Source organism: Wyeomyia smithii, chromosome 2 (genome assembly GCF_029784165.1).
Source record: "Wyeomyia smithii strain HCP4-BCI-WySm-NY-G18 chromosome 2, ASM2978416v1, whole genome shotgun sequence".
In the NCBI taxonomy this organism is placed as follows: Eukaryota; Metazoa; Arthropoda; class Insecta; order Diptera; family Culicidae; genus Wyeomyia; species Wyeomyia smithii.
Window position 1 is genome coordinate 259,965,441 of NC_073695.1, and position 21,085 is coordinate 259,986,525.

Here is a 21,085-nt window from a genome sequence, read left to right on the forward strand (position 1 = left end):
TAAAAAAAAACATCGTCATTTTTGCATTCGAGTGATGCGTTTATGCGTTTTTCTCAACGGGATATTTTTACAATAACGCGGATTATTTTTACTCGATTATAAGATTATTTGTACGCGGTATAGAATAGGTTTAGTATAAGTATGTCTAATCTAATCTTTTACAACCAACCGCGTCAAAAGTGACCCCAGTGTACAACCAACCGCGTCAAAAGTGACCCAGTGTATTCAAACCGTAGTCTTATGCCCATTTAGTACAATTTTCAACAAGCAAAAAAAATTTCTTATTGATGCAAGACTGCTGTGGTTACCCTAAAGATGCGCGAAAACCTATTTCCCACACCTATCAGTCTTTTTAAACCTTGGTAAATTTGGAAAATTTCAACAAGCAAAAAATTTTTTTTTGATGGCACGACTGTGAACTGTTACTGAAGGATGCGTGAAAACCCATTTCGCATTACCTATTAGTATTTTCAAACCTTTCTTATGCCATTAAGAACAAATTTCGCATTGGTTTCATTGGTTTCTACACTTACTACAAACAGTTTTTTTGAAGCATTTATACCCATAAACAGTTGCTGTAATATTTATTTTCAATTCAATACATCTCAAAAAGTCACGTTATATCGAGTACGTTATATCAAGGTCATGACTGTATATACATATATATGTATATATATATATTATAGATATATATAGTATATATATATATATATATTATATATTATATATATAATATACATATATATATATATATATATATATATATTATAAATATATATATATATATATTATATATTTATATTATATATATATTTTATTTTTTTTTTTTTAATTTTTTTAAATAATATAAATATAAATATATATATATATATATATAGTATATATATATATATATATAGTATATACTATATATATATATATTTATATATATACTTATATAAATATATATATATACATATATATACTATATATATATAATATATACATATACTATATATTATTATTTATATATACATATACACGTATATATATATATATATATATATACTATACTATATATATTATATATTTATAGTATATAATAATATATCTATATATATATATATATTATATATATATATTTATATTATTAAAAAGTAAGAGGGCTTCAACGGCCGCTGCAGGACTATCTCGAATGATGTCCAATAGCCTCAGGCGGTATATGGCAGCAAGCGTAAACTTCTTGCCAGCGTGGTTTCGTCCATACTTAGGTATGGTGGGCCAGCGTGGTCCAAAGCGTTAGGTACCAACAGTCATCGTCGAAAACTGGAAAGTACCTACAGGCTCATGTGCCTGAGGGTTGTGAGCGCGTACCGTACAGTGTCATACGACGCAATCTGCGTCCTGTCCGGCATGATGTCTATCAGCATAGCCATTAAGGAGGACGTAGAATGCTTCGATCAACGTGACACAAGGGGTATACAGCACAGGCACAGAGGTCATTCTCGATGATCAGATGGCAGCAGGAATGGTCCAATTCCGCAAAGGGTAGATGGACGCATCGACTTATTCCGGACGTATCCGGATGGGTCGGGAGGCGCCATGGAGAAGTTAACTTCCACTTGACACAGATTCTGTCAGGTCATGGTTGCTTCAGGCAGTATCTACACAGATTCGGGCATGCGGGGTCCCCCATGTGTCCCGAGTGTGCGGATGCGGAAGAAACTGCTGAGCATGTCTTCTTCGTGTGCCCTCGTTTTTGTGCATGCGCGGAGCGACATGATGGTAGTGAGCGGGCCAGACACCACTCCGGGCCAGACACCACTCCGGACAACCTAGTTCGGAGGATGTGTAAAGACCCAAACATTTGGAGGGCGGTTTGTACAGCCGCCTCTCAAATAGTTTTAGAATTGCAAAACAGGCGACAGGTTGACCACCGACACGCCAGTGTTAGCTAACGGCCAGTCTCCAGGTTAGTTAGCTAAGTTAGCAAAGAGATCTATAGAACCAAGAGGGTGCACAGAGCACAAAAGCCGCTCCCCGAAGCAATACCTAGCGGTGGTCCCGGGGAGTATTATGGGCTGGAGACTGGAGGGGTTTTAGTGGGTCCGGTCACTGATTCAAACCAACCCCACACTCCCTGAGGTTGGTCACCTCAGGGGTTTGGATGCAAATTTCCCCTCCACCTGAAAAAAAAAAAAAATAAATAAATAAATATATATATATATATATATATATATATATATATATATATATATATATATATATATATATATATATATATATATATATATATATATATATATATATATATATATGTATATATATATATATATATATATATATATATATATATATATATATATATATATATATATATATATATATATATATATATATATATATATATATATATATATATACACACACTAGTTGATCGAGTTGATTAGTTGATCGAATCTGCTATTTTTTAGTTTCACGTAGTTGACGGGGACTACTGACTCTCAAAAGGGATGATTTCTCAATCCTTAAAGCTTCAAGAAACTTAGACTTGATCGACTGAACTGGAAACTTTTTTGTCCAGTTTTTTTTGTCAAATAAATTTATTTTATGTAAAATAATGTAATGTAAAATACAATATGTTAATATTAGTTTAACACAATACTGCCCATAATTCAGAAAACGGCTGATATGCCATTTTCACCAAAATCGGGAAAACAGTTTCTCAAGACGGTTAACACCCTAAACAAGGTCCGTACGTAAGCCGATTGTCAAAAAATGCATTTGGGAAGGCAGCAGAGGTGAAACAATTTTGGCTAATATCCAAAATAATTCAGAAGTTGGCTAATATCCAATATGTTTCTACCAGTGGCATGTTCACGAACCAGTGTATTATTACTGTACTTTGTTTCATCTAACTTTCGAAAGTGTGTTGTAGCCTGGTGGTTACTGGCGACAGGTAAGCGATCGTAAGGCCCTTGCATCAAATTTGACTATTTACGAACAACATATTTGATGCAACAAGAATTTATTTGCGGTGCTGCGAAACCCAATTATCAAAACGCGTGACTGTTTCCTTCTGTCATAAATCTTAACATTCTTAAAAATGCTATTTAGCTCTTTGATTAGAAGTAATATTGAAGAGAAAATTCAGATTTCATTTTATATTTGATGTGAAAAAATAGGAAAGTGGATTGTGAGATTATCATGAATAATAATATTTTCGTTATATGTATTGTTATTTTATTGCACGAAACAATTGTCTTGTCGTCCTTTTCGCCCTCACTTGTGCTTCCGTGTTGTTCTACTAAATTACAAACAATTTTCATCACCAACGAGCACGATATAATTCACATCGTACGGATATCAGCCAAATTGCACACCGGTTTGTCGACTGTCCTTTCGTTTATAATTGAAAAAACGGCTACTGCGTTAAAAATACGTAGCGGATGGAATTTTCCTGCAGATTTCTCTGTTTCAACTCAAGGGCAAAGTTCCAGCATATATTAAGGGTGATATACTCAATAAAATGTTGTCATCGACAGTCATTTTTCCGGATAATCGAATCATAGAAAATATATTCAAATTTGTGTTTAACGGATATAAAATAAATATTTCTTTTTTTTTATTTTACTTCACTTGGAATGCCCGATGCACTGGCGTTTAAATCGCTTTTCACGCGGGTAATACCAGACACGTGGAACAAACATGGTGAGTCCGGAATCATCATTAATTCCAAAACTTTTCTAAATACTTCAAAAGTGGGTAAACAACGAATTTTGGAATTAACGCGTATTTTACTCGAATTTCCCAAAAAAGTCGTTATTTTACGGGATATGTTTCTAAGGGTTTTTTCATATTTATTCCTATATGAAATAGCACTTCTTATTAATTTTTTCGAAAGAATTAAGCAGATATGATTAAAATTTTTTACGAAATAACATTTTTCTACGCGAATTTCAGAATTTACTCGCGGATTTTGAAACTAACGCGTTTTTTGGAAACTCTCGCGACTCTAGGATACTAAAGTTTTTAAATGCGGTCTACTTGAAAAAAACGTTTTAACAATCGACGGGAATCAATTTCAATAGACGTTTCTATGGGCAAAAGACGTCATTTTGTGCTTGGTTTAATTTTTTGAAACAACTAATTTTTGAAAAGCTAGTGAAACATGTTATATTGGGAGTGTATTAACAATATATAAGTTACCGTCGGTATCGTCACTGCACCGAAGCGCACCGAGCAGCGACACATTTTTTGTTAATTAATCATTTTTAGTGTTCATGTTTAGTGTAAAATATGGACTGACCCACCATTGTGCACCGCAAAACGTAACATCACTACAATTATGGGTTACTTCACTTATTGCACCGAGCAGAATAAATGTTTTTAGTAACATTTTCAACATTAAATCATTTCAATCGTATGAATAGGGTTACAATTCAGTTATAAAAAACATCACTGCCAATAAAAATTGCTCAGTTTCGTGATCGTAGTGTCGTCTTCGGCAAAGTTGTAGATAATATTTTTTTTCCGAAGAAAATACCCTGAAAAAAAAATTTTTCTTTCAAAAAATAGTTAGCAGAAAAACAGAAACTAATTAGACTGCTCTATTGGTGATTCGAACAATTTTTAAAGCTAAAACGTTTTCTTTGATTGGCATAGTGTCTTCTACACAGTTGCAGATAACAATTTGGTCCTTCCAAATATAATAGTTAAAAAAAAATCCAAAACATTTTAATTTGTTTTTTATTTCTCCACGATTGAACCAATTTCAGTGTTTAGGTATTTTTTTGTATTTTTATAAATAAAATCGGTATTAAAAAAATGAGTTTTTTAAATATTTTTTTTTTGTTTTTCTCTTCCTTTTTTTTCAAACAAAAAATATTATAGTTATATTTTCGGAAAGACAATATTTGCCAAAGACATCATACCTATCAAAAAACCTTTTAAGCGGCTCTAAAAATATTTGTAATTACCAATACCTTTCCAAAATTGCATTTTTAAATAGCTCCCCAAAAATGAGACGTGCTTCAGGAAGTTAAACCAATAGCACAAAATTACATCTTTTGCCCATAGAAACAACTATGCAAATTTTCAGCCAAATTAAAAAGGGTCGAATCAATTGGGGACCCGTTCTTGTGGAATTGCTCTTTACAAAAAAAATACAGTCACCTATCAGGGAAAGTTAAGTATGCGTTCATCATTTTTACAATAATAAATTAATCTATACTAAAAGGGGTTACTCTCATGTTAAGGAGAAAAAATCGAAATATATTTTTTATTTCTCTTATTTAAAAGGATATTTCAAAAAATTGCAATTAAAAAAATTTGATGTTTTAGACTAGATTATTTTTCCTTTAAAAATCAGAATGGTCTGAGCAGTAAAAAAGCAAAGCCTTGGTGCTACATTCCGATTCGGAACTCGACCTTCTGTTTATTATACACAGACTTCGCAGCCAACTGTTTCGTGTACGGGACAATTGCGGGGCTAGCGCTACGATCCTACTGACACTAACAGTCTCACCCGAGTCGAGACTCGAACCTACGACGACTGGTTTGTTAGGCCAGCATCGTACCTCGAGACCATCTGGGAGGTGTCTGGAGCAGTAGAACCGATTTAAAGGATGTCTGAGCAGTAGAACCGATTTAAAGTTAATGATGCAAAATCCTTCGTTCAGGTATAGCGTACAGGATTTTTCGTGTTTCTGACAAGTAGTTCTTTCTGTATCATGCTCATTGCGAGGAATGTCGAAAAAATTATATTTTGGTACATGAACTCCAGTGAGTCCAGTTATTAATATTTTCTTTTGAATAAGAAAGGTAAGATCTCATTATTTAAAAGAACACTCATCAACTTTTCAACTCTCAAGAAAGATAAAATACTTTTGATCGCGAGCACACAAGTATATATAAACTCTTAAGAGCTTTAAATTCAAATCCTTGTTTAGGCGTTTCTATTGAAAACAACAAAAAGTGCATCAGTTCTAGAACATAGCCGAGGCGCAAAGCAGATGAATAAATGCAGGGTTTTTAAACCTGATTCGAACCAGTTTCAGTTTTTTTCATGATACACTTTGATTGATCTCATTGATGACAGAGAAAGAATGATCCTGGTTCGAATCACGCTGAAGTTGGTTCACTGATCAAATCGAGCAAACCATTTTTTTACTCTTGTAAAAATGCAATATTCTATCAATGACTCAACAAAATACTAATTGAATAATAAGTTTGATAAAAATAAATTCTTTATCGAAAATATTTAGGCTATTTGACTGAAATATAAAAAATGCGTACCACGAGCATCGGTAGTTCGAAGTGAGGAGCTGCATAGCCGCAAGGCTACAAAGTCCGCTTTGTTAAGCGGATGCTTTATATTAATTACGAGCAGGATCTGTATGTGGCCGCAGTCAACAGGAAGCTGAGACCTATATCTGGTGTGCTTCAAGCTTCCCAATGCCGAACTTAAGTGAAACGAACCAGCACAAGGGCACCCGAAAAAAAAAATAACATAAAAAAAAACTTAAAAGTTGCTATAATTGTACATAGTTTATGTTTTTCATTGTGAATACATCAATGTTACATTAAATATCATTGTTCAGAACAATAAAAACACTGTGTTTGTCATTTTCATTCATTGTTATGCATCTTAACAGCAATTTTTCAGGCATTTTTTATAAATTTAGAAGTCACTGACAATGTCTTCCATAGTAAAATTATTGTCGATGGTAGACAAAAGACGTTGAGACTACTGCAGCTGCTGGGACTATTGCGACTGTTGCTGGAACTGGTACCGACGATGAATTGTTGCCTCTAAGCAGCTCCGTGGAAACTCTTGGAACAACATTACTGCATGGCTCAACAATCAACTGGAAAGTTCAGAAAGCTCCAAAGGGATTGGTAGATTTGCCTCTGCGGGAATGCCAAGGTAAAAATTTAATGTTCCCGTTATGAGAACAGTTGCTTATGTTTTTACTTTATTTTACTTCTTAGATACGAACGATTCAGCGATTGCGACATCGATCGGGCAAACAAGCCAACACAATTGAAAAGCTGCGTACATACACATGTCTTGTGGTTAACAGGAAATGATTCCAATAAATAAACAAAAAGAATAAATCTTAATTTAATTCAATTTAATCTGTTTACGGTATTTTAGATGTGAAAATGATCAAAATAAACAAAAAGAGTAAAAACTCAATTTATTGTGAACTTTTGTTTAATGATTACAATACCCTTTCCGACAAGTCTAGCGTAGTAGTAAAGTTTATTTATTTTGCTCGTTTGGTTCAGCGTTTACCGGTTCGTTTGGTTGTTCTTGCTTCAGACTCTGCGCCACTCTTGTCATACCTGTCCACTTCTGGGTTGTATATATAAAGTTATATGCGAATTAAGCGCTATTCCCACTGCTTCCGGGCAGTGTCCAAGCCGTGGTGCAAATGCAATAAAAGAACGAAAATATTTCACTGCCACATAGGGTAATCGTTCCATTATTCATCTCAGCACCTAGGTGCACCTATATTAATCTTATTTCTCTCATTTGTTCAATTTCCCGTCAAATTTCTGCAAATTTTGAAAGTAAATCTATTTGCTTCTCGATTTTGTCAAGTGGTTGAAAGTTTTACGTTGAAAATATGGTAAAATTTGACGATAAATTGATCAGAAAGGCGTGATGAGATTAATATAAGAGCGATTACCCTAGTAAAAACTTCGCAAGTTGCTGCCGTGCACTCTCCGGGAAGCAAAAAATATCGTCGGCAACGATATTTTTCATTCGCATGGCGACAACATGACACTGTCCCGGACATTACACGGCGGTTTGGTGTGAACAAGATCGAAATAGCGCTGTATTAAAAATTAGAGGGACGTCATCACTTCGGCTGTCGCACCTGGATATGCGAATGACCTACACAAGTCTAATTATTCATGAACTCAAACACCTGCGACGTTGTAATATTGATACACACTTTTTATTGAATATAATAATTGATTCGATATTATTTACTAGTTGAACCCTTCCGGCGATGCTCGGGATAGATTTGAAATTAACCGTTATGTGCTCGACAAAAAACACCCTTAAATGCCCGACGGGTACCCGGGTATCCATAAATTGAAACTCTTGTAACTTTCACAATTTTCATCTGATTTCAATAGTTTTAGTACTCAAAGATTCAGCAACTCTACCATCTCCATTGGAATCAGTGTCAGCGGTGCTCCGTAAAGAAATTCTCATTCTCGGAAATCCGTTTTTTTTTCGGTAATATGTTTTGAAACTGAGGATTTTTATGAATATTTGATAATATTATTGGAATAATTACAATTGGTGTCTCACGTTCCGGATATACCCATCTTGGCTGCCATTCGGCCATTTTTTAATCTTTTACAGAAACCGGAGGTCGCCATTTTGATACTCTAAATGGCCGCTGAGGTCGTTTTCAGGTCTCCGGTCATCATTTAGATTCCGAAAGTACTCATATAGGGTGCTATTTAGTCAATTATGGCTGTTTTCCAGAAACCGGAAGTCACCATCTCGGTTTTCTAAATTGCGTCTGGAGTTGATTTCCGGTCTATAGGCACCATCCCGATTTCGGAATTATCTATATTCGATCGTATTCGGTCAATTTGTTTCTCTTCCAGATAGCGGAAGTGGTCATTTTGGAATGCAAAATGTCGTCGGGGTTCGTTTGACAGTCTCTAGATATAATACCGGTTTTGAAAATATTCATAATGGATAGTATGTGACATTGTGTTATCCAATTGTTTTGTATGTCCACTAGAAGCCCCAATTGTTTTGTATGTCCACTAGAAGTCCACTAGAAGTCTTTCGAGGCACCGCTGAATCTGATTTCAATGTTACAAGAATTACAATCTATGGGTACGCGGGTACTTCGTTAGGCATATTGTTATTACATAAAAATTAATGTTATCAAAAGTTCCCTTTTAATGAGCTTTGATTGCAGTGAAGCTCCGTCAAGCACATAACGGTTTACGAATCATTTTTTTTTATATTTCTCTGCCGCACTTCACTTCAGAAATATTACGTTTCACCTCTGATACTCCAATCGTCATTTTAAATACAAAATCTATTGGGCTGTTGTGAATAATTTCTGGCCTCTGGGCATCATCCTGTTTCTGAAAACACTAAGATTGGATGGTATTTGACTACCTTGGGCTGTTCGCCAAAAACCGGAAATTACCATCACAAAATTAAATATGGCAGCTGGAGTTGATATAAGATGACCATTTAGGGTTGTTTTTTTTATTTTTAAGTTTAGGTCTAACAATCTGCAAGATCAATCACGATTGTTACAATGTTTGTAGTTACGTATTTCATGAAAATAGCTTCGTGTCTGAGATTGGCGGCACACATATATTTGTCATATATTATACCGTTCCAGCAGAAAATTAAAAAAAATGTTTTGCGTGCGACATTAGATTTTTTTAGCTTATGCACAGTGCGCATAATGTCGCATCTAGTGCACCGTTTAGCGTAAAAAACCGCATAAGTTCGAAACGCGGAAAAATAAGATCGGTGCTTAGAATATGGATATTCAAAAACATCACTTCGCGTGCACATTTGAATCAACGATTTAATGTGATTAAAATTTATCAATTTTTGGGCTACTAACTTTCATGATTTTATATGTCTTCGTAATTTTATGAATAATATCTCATTTTTATTTATCAGATTGAGTTATTTGCAATATATTTCCATATTTTCTTCATTTGTCATATATCCTTAAATTTCATTGCTAAGCATTACCGAACATTTTAATGTAAGAAATCACTTTATGTCATTGCTTTGAAATTCGAGTTAGAGGCGAATCACGCAATAAATATCATCATTATGAATGTTTTATGTGGTGAATAATATCTCAATTTTTAGTTATCAGGTACCTTTTGTTTCTCCTCAAATGTCTCTTCTAAACATCATCAAACATTTTTTTTGAAAAAAAAAAAAAACATATCATCGCTTTTAATTTTGATTTAGATGAAGTTTGAGCATTAAAAGTCATTATTCACAAAACTGCTTGAAATATGCGTGAAACATATTTCTCCTCAAATATTTTTCCGAACATTTTAATGTAGAAAAAAAAGAACTACGATTTAAAGAAAAAATGGAGCATAAAAAGACATGATTTTGCATTATAAACTCAGTTTTTAGTAAAAAAAAAACCATAACTTTCCCACACATGTCTATCCGAAACAATAACAAACATTTTATCATAGAAAAAAAACACAAATCATCGCTTCAGACTTTAATTTAGAGGTAAATCAAGCATGAAAAGTCACGGTTTTTCATGTTTTTCGAAGTCTTTTGAATTATATCTTTAGTAATCAAATACCTATAATTTCTCCTCGAATGCCTCGTCTGAATATCAACCACATGCCTTCGCTTTGAATTTCGAATTATATGGTGAACGTTGAAGGTTGAACGAAAAAAAGTCAGGTTTTATTCATGTTTAATGTTATGTGAATGATATCACAATTTTTATCATTTAGATGAAGAAAAAAATTCACAATTTTTATTATCACAAAACCGTAACTGTTTCACAAATATATTGCCTCGACCTCTACCAATATTTCCTTGCGATAAAACATACATGCCACTGCTTACTTTCTTGATAAGGACGATTTAAAATCATGGTGCTTATTGTGTACCTTAGAAACGGCGGGAATAGTATCAATTAGCTCGGCGTTACGAAATTTCATTTTTATATAGTAGATAAAAATAATTAATCATGCGCCATCCTATAAATGAAGTGCTCTAATCCAATACTGCGCTATCAAAATAATCAAAACAAAGCAACCTGCACATCGTCGTTGTTGCGTCGCACCCCAGTCGGTATAATTCGCACAGCCCCGCCGCCACGTTTTACATTATGTGAATGATATCACAGTTTTCATTCTTAAGAAACCCTACATGTTTCACAAATATATTCTTCAAACTCTACGAATATTTTCTTGTAACAAAACGTACATGTAACAGCTTACTTTTTTGATTTGAAACAATTTAAAATGATGGTGCTTATTGTGCACCTCAGTAACGGCGGGAATAATATCAATAAAATCTGCGTTACGTAAATCCATTTTTATATAGTGGATAAAAATAATTAATCATGCACCATCCTATGAATGAAGCGCTCTAATCCAATATTGCGCTATCAAAATAATCAAAACAAGGCAACCTGTATAATCAAAACAAACAAAGCTACATCGCCGTTGCTGCATCGCACATAACGAGGTTTGAATCGCATAGCCCCGTCACCACGTTTTACGTTATGTGAATAATAAAACAATTTTTATTATTGAGAAACCCTAAATGTTTTACAAATATATTGTTTCGAACTCTACGAATATTTTCTTGCAATAGAACGTACACGTCACAGCTTACTTTTATGACTTAGAACGATTTAAAATAATTACCATTACCATTGCACCTCAAAAATGGCGGGAATGATATCAATAAGATCTGCATTACGTAATTCCATTTTAATATAGTAGATTAATCATGAAGCATCGTATGAATGAAGCCCTCTAATTCAATACTGCGCTATAAAAATAATCAAAACAAAGCAATCTGTACACCGCCGCTGCTGTGTCGCATACCACTAGGTATAAATTGCACAGCCCCGCCACCACGTTTTACATTATGCGTCTGATATCACAATTTTTATAATTTAGAAGCCCTAAATGTTTCACAAATATATTGTTTTGAACTCAACGAATATTTTCTTGCAATAAAACGTACATGTCACCGCTTACTTTCTTGATTTTAAACGATTTAAAATGATGGTGCTTATTGTGCACCTCGGTAACGGCGGAAATAACATCAATAAAATCTGCGTTACGTAAATCCATTTTTATATAGTGGAATAAAATAATTAATCATGCACCATCCTAAAATAAATGAAGCGCTCTAATCCAACACTGCGCTATCAAAATAATCAAAATTAAGCAACCTGCACATCGCCGTAGTTGCATCGCACACAATGAGGTTTGAATCGCACAGCCCCGCCACTACGTTTTACGTTATGTGAATGATATCACAATTTTTATTATTAAGAAACCCTAAATGTTTCACAAATATATTGTTCCGAACTCTACAAATATTTTATTGCAATAAAACGCACATGTCACCGCTTACTTTCTTGATTTAAAATGATGGTGCTTATTGTGCACCTCAGTAACGGCGGGAATAATATCAATAAAATCTGCGTTACGTAAATCCATTTTTATATAGTGGATAAATATAATTAATCATGCACCATCCTAAAATAAATGAAGCGCTCTAATCCAAAACCGCGCTATCAAAATAATCAAAACAAAGCAACCTGCACACCGCCGTTGCTGCGTCGCATACAATGAAGATTGAATCGCACACCCCGCCATCGTGATCTCTTTGCGGCAGGAGAAGTTTGGTTGTGTTTGTTTTGACCAAGTCCGCATGCCAGCCGCACCGGACTTGCTTCAAAACAAACACAACTAAACTTCCCTCTCGCCCGCGACGCACGAAGACGAATGAACCCCTAGGAGCGAATGAACCCTGGTCCGACATTTTTGTTGCATTTGAGCACGATATCGGACCGATGTTGAGCGAAATGTCCACCCGTTGTCGGACCGATCTATCGGAGAATCGGACGCGAATTGGTCCGACATCGGCCCGACAATTCTTACTGGGTACTGGGAACGTTGAACAGAGAGAGAATAGGGGAAAACAACTTAGGAGATGTAGTGTTTTTGCTATCATTAGCAATGCCGCTTACCGTACAACGCATGTTCCGTTAAAATTAACCGTTGTGTAGTCAACGATCAATTCGAAAACAACATTCAAATCAATTTTTGGAATTTCAAAAGTTTTGTCTTCTCGATAAAAGTAGCCATGTAAAATTCCTGCTTAATTATGCAGCAGCCTCTTTCCCAGAAGTTTAGTCACTAAACATTCCCACATACAGACATTTGATGCAACTTTTGGTTGCATATTCTAAAATAGTATATTCTTCTGATACTCCTTTGTCAGAATAAAATGCTGATACTGAACATCTTGTTTTCACGGGAGAAACAAGAACACCCGCATGGCGGCGAAATAAGTAGATAACAAAAAAAGGAAAAAGAAAGAAATGTAAAGCTAGAAAAGAACATGAGAAAAATCAGAAGAGAAAATCATTTTCTCCGGGATTTCAGTTGAATTTGTTTTATAAAAAAAATATTGAAAAACGATTTTTCTGAAAAATTTGTTTGTCAGCAGATCTCGAAATTTTATGCATTGTGACGACATTTGGTTTTGAAAAAATTCGATGTCGATAATTTTATGCCGACAACTTATGTTCATTTTTGTCATTTTTGCCAAGATATTTTGACACAGAACACTAATTAGCAAACGTATTTTTAGTACCAAAATTGACATACACTTTTGCTGGTGTAAAAAAACATAACTAATTGCAAATAAATATGTGTTGGCTGCTGTTTGTTAAATTCCACTATGATTAGAAATGACACAGCTTCAGAAATCACATCGAGCGAATTCATTCCAATTAGAGAAACCATTGTCCAGGAATAATCATCATCGCTGTAAGTCCGCTCTTTTCACGCTTTAGTTAAAAATTTAATTGCCACATAGAGCGTATTTCCATAGTTCGCTATTCACGCCCTGTGTTGGTGTCGCACTCGCACCGTCCCGCACCACGGTAGTCGCTTTTCACTAGCATGTTTTCTGTACCCTATTATTCTAATACTATTAGTATGAATTGTACCATCGGAGATTTACCTGCTTCGGTATATTATTGTTGTTCGAATAAATCTATTCCATTCTAGAACGCTACTTCCTTGTTGTCATGACGCGGCGCGACTCCCGACCCGGCGCACAATGGACGCGGCAACGCTGACAACCGTTTTATTTGCAAAACTGGTAACGACTTGCGCTTTTACAAAGTTACGCTGCCTGCGAATGCGGTTTCCACGGTGTTCTATTTTTTTGTTTGGTTATTGTGGAAAAGCGTTCGAGTTTCGAGAAAGATGAAATTGCTTGGATGTTCAGTGAACCTTTACTAATTAACCTTGACGCGTTGTTGATGCTTTAGAATGATTAAACTTTGGGATGTTCGAAAGTCAGTCGTAGTTTGGTTTGATTCTGGCCTTGTAGCACAGTTTTCGCTCTCAAGATTATTTTTAACACTTTAAAACTACTTTGGGCCTCGCATTTGTATCACTTTTAATTTCTTCTCGTTCCAGAGAGTGATTCTTTTTTTTTTCGAAAAACCCCCCTACAACTAGAAGCTCCTCAGCCGGTTACGGTCTGCTGAACATACGAACTCGCTTCGAGCATTTACTGCGAACTTAAACGACGGCAACGACGACGACGACGACGACGACGGGAGAAGTGTCTAATTCGAAAGCAAATATTTCTCTCCGCCTTCTCGCCAAGGTCACACCACGACACACCGTAATGACTTATGTATCAATGTTTTAATTTGCCAAGATTTGGTCACTTCCGGTCCATCTATTAATCGTGATGGTTTTCGCTTAGGCACTGCCCATCTGTCAACCGCTCCTCGTAACGACTAATTTTAAACTGAATTGCTCGGTGGCTGTTGAACATGGTAAATCCATCGCGGAACAGTTCATCTCTTTTTTTATTGTTAGTATATGGTTGTATGGATGTATATTTTTTTGAATCGTAGAACGACCGGGAAATGAAGGGGGAGAATTTCCATTGAACAATACAACCTCTCGGTGGACGAGTTCATGGGTTCTACGCACGAAAAACGGTGAGTGAATAATGTGGGCATATCAGACTGAATGAGATCACGATCGAGTTCTATGGCGGTTTGGGCGTTTGAGTTTGTTGATGGGTTCTGGAGTGCTACGCTACTGTGTCGAAATGTGAATTTCAAAGTATCATAGCGATCATCTACATCTAGATGACCGGACTGAACGTTGTTTCGTGGCTAATTTGCACATTCAATGCGATCGATGTTTGTTTTACACAGAATGGTTCTTTTTGTAGTGCTTTCGTAACTTGTCATAATTAACCTGTTGACTGCTTTGAAATTAACAACTGTCATTTTTAAAATTTTGGCTGCTTGAAATTTTTTGAAAATTTTACATGTTTGACATTTATGTCATTTCTGACATTTTTGTCATTACAGACATTTTTTAATTTCAAATCACATTTACCGGATCTTGAGCATTGAAAGCATATGCTTTTGTTGTAGTGTTGTTGTTAATAAGAAACTTTCATAAAAATTATCAGATAACACGCGAGCATCAAAGACATGATTGAAGTTTTTCTTTGAAATCCCGTTTTGTTCACATTCAGTCACAAAAAAGTCGAAATAATCTGCCGCGAATCCCTTCGTTTAATCATCAGTGATAGCAGTAGATGTTGCTTGAGTTCACCAGTACTTCTATTTTTTCATTCAAACTTCAAGCGTAAGGCTTCATCTGAGAATGAAGAAACTAATAAATATGATGATATTTTTGTGAAAAACAGGGGATGAAAATTTTCCCTTTTTAAAAGTTTATAATTAGTTTATGTTTTAAGTAACGGCTAAAATTATCAAGCTTACTGCCTTCATTGTTTTTTTAGGTTCGAAAAGATAACGGCCCGTATAGTAACAAAATGATATTGACATGGGTTTACTGAGTAAACGGCCGAGTGCAAATAATAGCTTATTCAGTGGTATCGTTTAGTCAACAATACAAGGGATACAGCTAATTAAAAAGCTGTAAATGAGTTTCTGTTGCCTTCCGGGCATTCTAATTATAGCCAGAAGTCAAATCGGTATCCATGGAAAATTTTCGGTTTTCTTTCAAAATATGGCCACCATTTTTGTTTATATTTGTTAGAGTTTTTATTCTAAAGAATTGATGCTCAATTTAGATGGACATCAAATCTTTTCTAGTCAATGTTAAGGTTCAATCAACAATAGGAAATAATGAATTGTATAATTTATACGGGAAACAAATATTTGAACGAAGCATGACTGCCGGTGTTGCTATTTAATTACCGTTATCTCTTTCGGGTTGAATCTTGGTAACAACAATTTGTTTTTTTATCGGTTGAACGTAAAAATAAACGTTTCCCCAACATCTGAAAATTGATCATATGGTTTCTAGAACGGAAATAATGTTTGCTTTTTGCTTTTTCAGGAGCAAAATAACATGCTCATCAAAATCTCTGTTGCATGCATTTTAGAAATAAATCAACCGTTCAAACGCCAAACCATCCCAGAAGGACGACGCATGGTCGGTTGTCTGTCACATGGCAGCGGTCAAGTCAAGTCAGCGAAAAGAAAAAGGCAAACCATCGCTTCTCACGGGCGCGCACCACAACAACGTTCATCATTGAGCAAGGTCGCGGAAAAGTGTTACGAAAGTGTCGTTTGTTGTCTTGACAGCTGCGGAACGGTGCACACTGCCTGCCAGCAAGGATCGTCTTCGCAAGGGTAAAAATACCGTACGCATTTCGTTGATTCCCAGCCAAATGGCTGGAGAAACGAGGTAGAAGTGCAGTGATTTAGGAAGAATATGCAGTGTGATGCAATTGCTTACAAAATTGACGAGATAGTTTTTCCTTCCACTGTGCACATAGTGATTGTTTTTTGCTTTCGGTTTACCTTCGGTGGTTTGACGTTTTTCCTTTTCCACGAGGGAACGTTACTAAACAGAGAGTGATCTGTGAGTGAGAGCGGATGGAATAAGAGAAACGGGCGTTACGATTGAAGTGAGAATTTCATAGAAATGAGACGGACTAACAAAGGAAAGTCACAGGCAGTGTGTCAAACTTGTTGCTGAGGTAGGTGAATGTGGTCTGGTATCAAATTTCAAGTAAAGGAAAATGATTTTGTTATAATCCTAATGCTGATGTCATTATAGTCCATTCCAGAATGGGAACAGCTTTGAACTAAACGAGAATTTTTCTCGTCAAAAAGGCAAGAACAGAAATTACATGCTTGGGTTAAGAAAGTTTAAAAATTCAACTTTCGGCGATGAAGTTTTCTTTTCTAGAATGTGTGGTTAAGTTGATCATTTAGCACGCATTTTCTGCATACCAGAACCGATTAAAATTTCCATCAATTTTTTTGAAACACTACAACAGTTGGCCAAAATACAACAAACTTTAGTTGTGCCTTTTCAATATGAACTAGTTTGCGATTTTTATTACAGTATTCCTTGTGTTTGTTTTTTTTTAATTAAATAAAAAAGCAAGTAAAAGTAAGGTTTTTTACAGGTTTATTTCTCGACGATTTTTCGAATAACGCATTTTTGGCACGGTTTTTCGTCCTCGCGTAAAACAGTTCCATTAGGACAATAACAGTACCAGACTATAGTAGGGTGTTTTTACACAGTTACATTTTTACAAGTTGTTTTCAAAACTTTTTTAAAAAAAAACGCGTTTCTTTTGCGTCATTTTTCCAAATAACGCGGTCTTTCACACGTTTTTTTTTTGCACGGCACGTGTCCATCGTGTAAAAAAATGCTTCACTGTACTTGTTTTTTTTTAAACAATATGTTTATTGAACACGGCACAATACATACAATGTCTAACGGAGCCAACTAAAAGTACTTACTTGGTATCTCGCATCTTACGAAACGTTTGAAGTACCAAAATCAGTCAGATTTTCATGTACCAATTGTGTACTTGATAATTTATTTTCCTGTACAATGAATCAATCAGCGAGCACACCGTGCACAAACGTCAAAAGTTGACACTAGGCGCCTACTGTGACATCCTCTATTTAGTGAACAATCGACAGACGGTAATCATTCCGTCAGGTCAACTATTTGTTTCCATGACTCTAAACCAAATTGATACCCTTGAGTTAAAGCTTGTTTTAAATGATTCACTGAAAGGTTTGTTACAATTTTTATTTCTTAATCAATTAATGATCTACTGGAAAAATTTACTTGAATAGTATGTAAGGAGAAATGGGGCAAAATATAGCATTAACAGATTATTGTAACTGTATGAGATCTTAGATCACAAAAATGAGGTTGAATAGGGCCGAATACATCACTTCCATGGTCTGGAAGTGACTGAAACGAACGCTATGTGATTCTCCGAAAGCTTTGTACATTGGAAAACTTCATGTTTAAGGTAGGTAGGAGATTCAAGGTAGATTGATATTAACCAACGTTTGTTACACATAAAGAAAAGTATGAAAAATATATTATATTCAGGGCCGGTAACTAGATGGAACTAGCTCTATTTAGTCCACCGATCGTTCTTAAATTATGTTCATTTCAGTACAAGAAAAAAATAACGGTAATCGTAGTTACGACATAGAAAACCTAAAAACATACAAATACAGTGCTTTTTCGATTTTATCAACAGTCGTTATTTTAAATCAAGAATAATGTACTTCCAGTTGTAGAAAGTATATTTAAAACATCATTTTAGCTCGTGCCCAGTGTCCTTGAACCAATACCTGTTACAATTTATTTTTGTCATAATTTTGAGAACAATGAACCGCGAAATACTTACTTCATTGATTTTGGAGCAAAAATTATGTGTTATTCGAGCAGTAGAGAAAGAAAATCTGTTGACGGGGCTTATTACGGATGTCACCTCACGGTGAGAACGAAGTGAAAAAATCTCACGGTGAAAAAAGACGCGTGCAAATCAAATGGGAGTCACTTTCACCGTGCCTATTACGGTTGTCATCTCACCGTGAAGTGACTCCCGTAATAAGCCCCGACAGCTCAAATAACCCTACAGTTTGGTGCTCATATAGCGTGGATTTAAAAAAATATAAAATCTATAGGTTTCACAATTTCACATAAACTAGTATCAGACTCTCCTGATTATGCTAAAGAATGTGCAGTATAAATCATATTGATATTGCATATATAATTGCCATGAGAAAGTACGCTAAAATGCTATGGAGAAAAATATTATGTACTAAGTTTTTTGTCTATTTATTTCTATCTTGAGCTTATATCCCATTGAACTATGAAAGTGCATCATTTTACTCGAAATATCATAAACTTCAGTTGAATCCAACACAAATAATCTATTTTTTATCATTTCGCTAAATTCACAGTGAATTTTTTTTTGACCGTGATAAAATCGAAAACGTACTGTATAGGGTTTAGCAGGGAAAAATAGACTTAGACCATCAGATTCAGATTGCCAGTGCAGCGGTGAATAATTAGTTGGAATTTGAGTACCGTTTTTCCAACTGTGCAGTGATTTGGCGCATTCACGAAGTAATAAGCATTCTTAATACGGGTTGGGAATTAGCAGAATTAGGAGTATATATGAGAGCAAAAGAATATCGTAGACGATGTGTTTGCCTCTTATAGTTAGCGATACCGCTTACCGTGCAACGCACGTGCCGTGTGAGTAAACCTTTGTATAGTTCAGTCAATGATCAATTCGAGAACAACATTCGAATTGTTGTTTATCGCATAACATCAATAGTAAGGAGCCAACGGAAATCGACTTCCAAAATTTCGTTTAGCGGCAGCTTTCAAAAATTTAGTCTTCTCTTAAAAAGTTCGCATGCAAAAGCCTTCTGCTCAAAACCAAATTTTGTCATGTGCATTACCACATACAGACTTTCCATTGCATATTCTCGAAGTCCGATGAGCTGAAATTTTACTTGGGAATTTTGTTCGAGAAGACGAAACTTTTGAGCTGTACCGCTAAACCAAATTGAAAGGTCATTTTTTTTCCATACATTCGCACCCTAATAAACAGTAATACAGAACCCTAATATTAAAAACAAATGAAGATCTGAATTGCTCTGGGGGAGGGGGGCTTACACCCTAAAACCCTCACTTGGCTACACCACTCATCCCATCGCATCGAACACAAATTTAGTACACGACAAAACATTTGTGAAACGTAAACAAAATATTTAATGAAATCCTCTACTAACAGTTCCTAAAATGGTAAAAATTAGAAAAGATTGCTACAGAGACCACCTCAACTGCACCAAGCGTTACCCAATACACAGCTTCCATCCGTCAAAGTGACAGACGTCGGTGACGTAGACGTCCGTGATGGGTCTATCCAGCTTTTTACGCACTAATGGCGTTCGCTATAATGCAATGTTCGTTATGTGTTCTCCCGCGATGATGTGGCACTGGATGCACTAACTGGAAACATCATCGAATTTTTATACGCCCAGAACGAAGGATGCATGTTCGGTTGATGGTATTCACATTATGGAGCTATTCGATAAGGACGCCAGTTAGCTGAACGATTCCGCCAAAGTCTGACTACTTATCAGGAAACTCGACCGAGCGGCACACGAGCGGTACACAAGCTTTATTCTCCCAAAGCTGTCCAAGAAATTTAGCTTCCCCGAAACCACCGAGAAGCTAAAATCGCTTTTCGGATCTACCGTCTCGATCTTCCATCAGCGGTATCAGTGCTTTTAAGTCAAATGGACGAATGCGCATTTACGTGGATTTTTCTACGGGTTTGAACGACGTTCTCGAGCCGAACCAATATCCGCTGCCGCGACCTGAAGATATTTTGGCGAAGATATCGGGGTGTCGGGACTTCAGCCATATCGACAGTCACAGTTAGATCGAGAAGGACGGTTGGTCTTGATCTTTGCTGTAACTCGCTTCCATCGAATGTTTTTCGAAAGACGCTTCTCATTGGAGACAGACCACAATTGTTGTTGGCCATATTCAGATCTAAAAAGAGAATTCTCGTTCATACCGTTAGGTTGCAGCGTTGGGCTCTGACTCTACTCCTATACGACTTCTCCATCGAATTCGTGTCGATCGATAGTTTTTTACGTAGATCTTCTGTCGAGGCAGATAAACACTCATATTTGGCCTGACGAAGAGTACGTGATAGCATCGATCGAGCTAGAAAGTACGCTCAAAGTTGTCGTTCACCAAACGCTGTAATTCTTCCACATTCAAGTCGATCCAGGCAGAAACCAGAGCGGATCCTATTTTCCAAGAAGTTCTTCAGCACATCCAGCAAGGCTTGTCGACCAAGAAGACCGACGTCATCGACCTATGCCAGCAACTCTACCTTTGTAAAAAGGGACTGTTAGCCATTTCCGGTCGAAGTACTAGAAAATGGTCCTCCAGTTGCTGCACAAGGGTCATCTAGGTGTCAACCGAATGAGAGCGG

The 21,085-nt window shown here is 35.9% G+C and overlaps 2 protein-coding genes and 1 long non-coding RNA gene across 4 annotated transcripts in view; 2 read left to right on the plus strand and 1 right to left on the minus strand.

Moving 5' to 3' along the window:
* LOC129724879 (carboxylesterase 5A) overlaps positions 1-14,530 on the minus strand; it is a 30,884-nt gene extending 16,354 nt beyond the window's left edge. For both annotated transcript variants that reach the window (XM_055680156.1, XM_055680155.1), the window contains exon 1: positions 13,748-14,530. The gene's annotated coding sequence lies outside the window, so the exon portion shown is untranslated. The remainder of the gene's footprint in view (positions 1-13,747) is intronic.
* LOC129724880 (uncharacterized) lies at positions 6,198-7,180 on the plus strand. Its single transcript, XR_008727976.1, has 2 exons — positions 6,198-6,907; positions 6,973-7,180. It is a non-coding gene; the product is annotated as an uncharacterized LOC129724880 (long non-coding RNA).
* Positions 14,531-16,344: 1,814 nt separating the features above from the next.
* The window catches only part of LOC129724881 (solute carrier family 26 member 6), a 39,961-nt gene continuing 35,220 nt past the window's right edge, over positions 16,345-21,085 (plus strand). The window contains exon 1 of the mRNA XM_055680157.1: positions 16,345-16,777. The gene's annotated coding sequence lies outside the window, so the exon portion shown is untranslated. The remainder of the gene's footprint in view (positions 16,778-21,085) is intronic.